This window comes from Bidens hawaiensis, unplaced genomic scaffold (genome assembly GCF_021521415.1).
Source record: "Bidens hawaiensis isolate Kalapana, Puna unplaced genomic scaffold, B.hawaiensis_p1.1 tig00005013_1, whole genome shotgun sequence".
NCBI classification, from domain to species: Eukaryota; Viridiplantae; Streptophyta; class Magnoliopsida; order Asterales; family Asteraceae; genus Bidens; species Bidens hawaiensis.
This window is the reverse complement of record NW_027491317.1, coordinates 850,001-853,470: the sequence shown is the minus strand read 5'-3', so window position 1 is coordinate 853,470 and position 3,470 is coordinate 850,001. Positions and strand designations below refer to the sequence as shown.

Genomic DNA, 3,470 nt, shown 5'->3' with positions numbered 1-3,470 from the left:
TGAACGGGTATTACAAAGCCTCGTCCAGGTCCTATAATTTGTCAAAAGAACAACTTTGTAGGTTTCAATATGAATAAAAAGATCGATCGTGAATCATTCAAATGGGGATTCCTTGATCAAATATGTTCATTTGTACATGTATCATATATGCCACATGTGACATGTGATACATTTCTGCTCGGATCCATTTGTATAAAGAGTCTTGAATGAGAAAGATAAGTACTTTTGAACCTCTAACGCAAAAAGTAGAAAAAGGATACAATAAAGAATTAGGGAGTCAAATTGGGGATAGAGGGACTTGAACCCTCATGATTTTTTTAAATCGACGGATTTTCCTCTTACTATAAATTTCATTGTTGCCGGTATTGACATGTAGAACGGGACTCTATCTTTATTCTCGTCCGATTAATCAGTTCTTCAAAAGATCTATCAGATTATGCGTGAATGCTTTGATCAATGAATATTTGATTCTTTCTTCAATATGGAATCGATTCACATCAATTCTTCTATGTATACAGGTTTGTCCTTCATCTTTTTTGAAGTTTCGATAGAAGGATTCCTCTACCAATGTAAGACAATCAACTCCATTTGTTAGAACAGCTTCCATCGAGTCTCTGCACCTATCCTTTTTTGATTTTCGCTTTCTGAACCTTTTTTTTTTTTCGGAAAACGTGATTTGGCTCAGGATTGCCCATTTTTTAATTCCAGGGTTTCTCTGAATTTGAATGTGATCACTTAGTAAGTTTCCATACCAAGGCTCAATCCAATTAAGTCCGTAGCGTCTACCAATTTCGCCATATCCCCCTTTTTGAGATGAAAATCTCATTGCGATCTCGTTCCCTTTTTTCTTTCTCGGAACCGTTTAATTCATTAGATAGATGCTGATTCCTGTCTCGAAAAAGCTTTGTCTTTGATCTCTTGTCTATCTTCTTTCATCTTCTATAGGAGGCTCATATTCGATCCAATCAAAAACCATTTTATCATTTCTGTATCCGCAATTCAATATAGGTGGATACATACCCTATATATCTGTCTCTCTTTCACTGATTTTACCCTAAAATTTCGAATACTTGAACGATCGATTTTTTTTAGAATCTTTAATCGTGATAAAAAAAATTCTGTATCGCTAAATTAATCGTTATGTTCTATAATATTTACTATAATATAATATTTAACAGTTATTTTTTATTCTATATTATATTCTTTAATATATTCTAATTAAATGGATGGAAGAGCCAAGAATTCAAATAGTTAATAGCAAAGATTCTAAGAGTTTGTTGAATTCCTATGCATGTTGAATTTATGTTATGTGAGCCTGCTTAGCTCAGAGGTTAGAGCATCGCATTTGTAATGCGATGGTCATCGGTTCGATTCCGATAGTCGGCTTTTCGCTATTTCTTTTATTCGATGTTTTACATGATTGATAATGCATCTTTGCAATCAAAGAATATTGAAAAAATAAATAAAATAAAGTGTCTTCCTCTTTTCGGAAAAGCCATTGATTTCTTATGTTATTATGTTATAGGAATATCCAACTATCTCACGAAAAGAGTCCTTTTCTTTTGCTATATATAGAATAGAAAGATCTTTATATTTATCTAACTCTTCTCATTATTCTTAATACTTCAGTAAATTTGGCTTTATCTTTACTTAGAATTTAGTTCATTTTTAGTTTAGTTTTATTCTGTAAAATGAAATTTCATCAATAAGAATTAATAATTAAATAGAAATAAGAAGGAGTCTTTATGTCGCGTTACCGAGGTCCTCGTTTAAAAAAATACGTCACCTGGGGGCTTTACCGGGGCTAACTAATAAAAGGCCCAGCGCTGGAAGTGATCTTAGAAACCAATCGCGTTCCAGGAAAAAATCTCAATATCGTATTCGCCTAGAAGAAAAACAAAAATTGCGTTTTCATTATGGTCTTACAGAACGACAATTACTTAAATACGTTGGTATCACCGGAAAGGCAAAGGGGTCAACAGGTTAGGTTTTACTACAATTACTTGAAATGCGCCTGGATAACATTCTTTTTCGGTTGGGTATGGCTCCGACTATTCCAGGAGCTCGCCAATTAGTTAACCATAGACATATTTTAGTCAACGGTCGTATAGTAGATATACCAAGTTATCTCTGCAAACCCCGAGATACTATTGCGGCGAGGGATGAACAAAAATCTAGAGCTCTAATTCAAAATTCTCTCGACTCATCCCCTCCTCAGGAATCGCCAAACCATTTGACTCTTCAACCATTCCAATATAAAGGATTAGTCAATCAAATAATAGATAATAAATGGGTCGGCTTGAAAATAAATGAATTGCTAGTTGTAGAATATTATTCTCGTCAGACTTAAAAAAACAAGAAAATAAAAACGAATAAGAATAAGGGTTCGACCCATTTTGCTCCCTTTCGGCGAAGTAAATTAACCTAAGGTTAAGATAAATAAGGGTTTGATCCGGATTTTTCTTCCATTTAGGTGTCATAGACCGAGAGGGATATTTTCATTCCTTGTCTACTCTTTTCTTTAACAGTATTTTCCGTACCACAGCCATTAGAAATAGAGAATCTATTAGAGAATCCATATCAAAGAAAGGTCTAACTGTTGGAATAGTTGTATCCATTGATATTTGATCTATTGTGGTTAGTAAGATCGGTAAATTAGGTGAAGGTAAGGAAAGAGGGATTTGAACCCTCGGTAAGCAAAAGCCTACATAGCAGTTCCAATGCTACGCTTTCAACCACTCAGCCATCTCTCCTACATAATGATTATGACCCCAAAACCGAAAATAGAGTGAATAAGGAATCATTCATATTAGATTATTGGGTAGGTACAACCAATCAATTCTAACTAGAATCTAACTAGAAAGCGATCAAGATAGAAAATTTTTCATCATAATAAAAGCAGGATCTTTCCTTCTAGACTGGGGGGATAAAGATAAAATTGTTTTCTTACAAAAACTAAAAAAAAAAAATTCTATTTCTATTCGTGTTTGCAAAAACAATGTTTTCTTCTTTTTCTGATTATCTATTTATACTATACCACCGGATTAAATCAAGAAATTAGAAATTATAATGAATTGACTGAGCGAGGGGTCTATATTTTATGGTTAATGGATATCTTTAGATCATGATTCTATCTATTTAGACTATGATTCCATATCAGAAGAATTCTCAAATTGCTTTATAGGCCAGTTTTAGAGTTATCAAAAAAACCCTTATCCTATCTATCTATTCTATTAAAAATAGAAATAGATAAAAGAATTTTTTTATAGTTGATTGTATAGTGTATACACGTAACTATACAACACAAAAAAATGGGCGGTTATTCTATTTTCATCATACAATGATTCTTTTTCTTCTTTGTATCATAATTTAACCAACTGAGGTTATTCTAAGCTGTAACTTCAATCAAATAAGAATAGTTTCTTTCATTGGTAGACTATTCCAGTAAAGTAAGATGGAATCGAATCCGG

General features: G+C 32.9%; 1 non-coding gene across 1 annotated transcript; it reads left to right on the top strand.

Moving 5' to 3' along the window:
* Positions 1-1,313: 1,313 nt before the first annotated feature.
* TRNAT-UGU (transfer RNA threonine (anticodon UGU)) lies at positions 1,314-1,386 on the top strand. Its single transcript has one exon. It is a non-coding gene; the product is annotated as a tRNA-Thr (tRNA).
* The last annotated feature ends 2,084 nt before the right edge of the window (positions 1,387-3,470 follow it).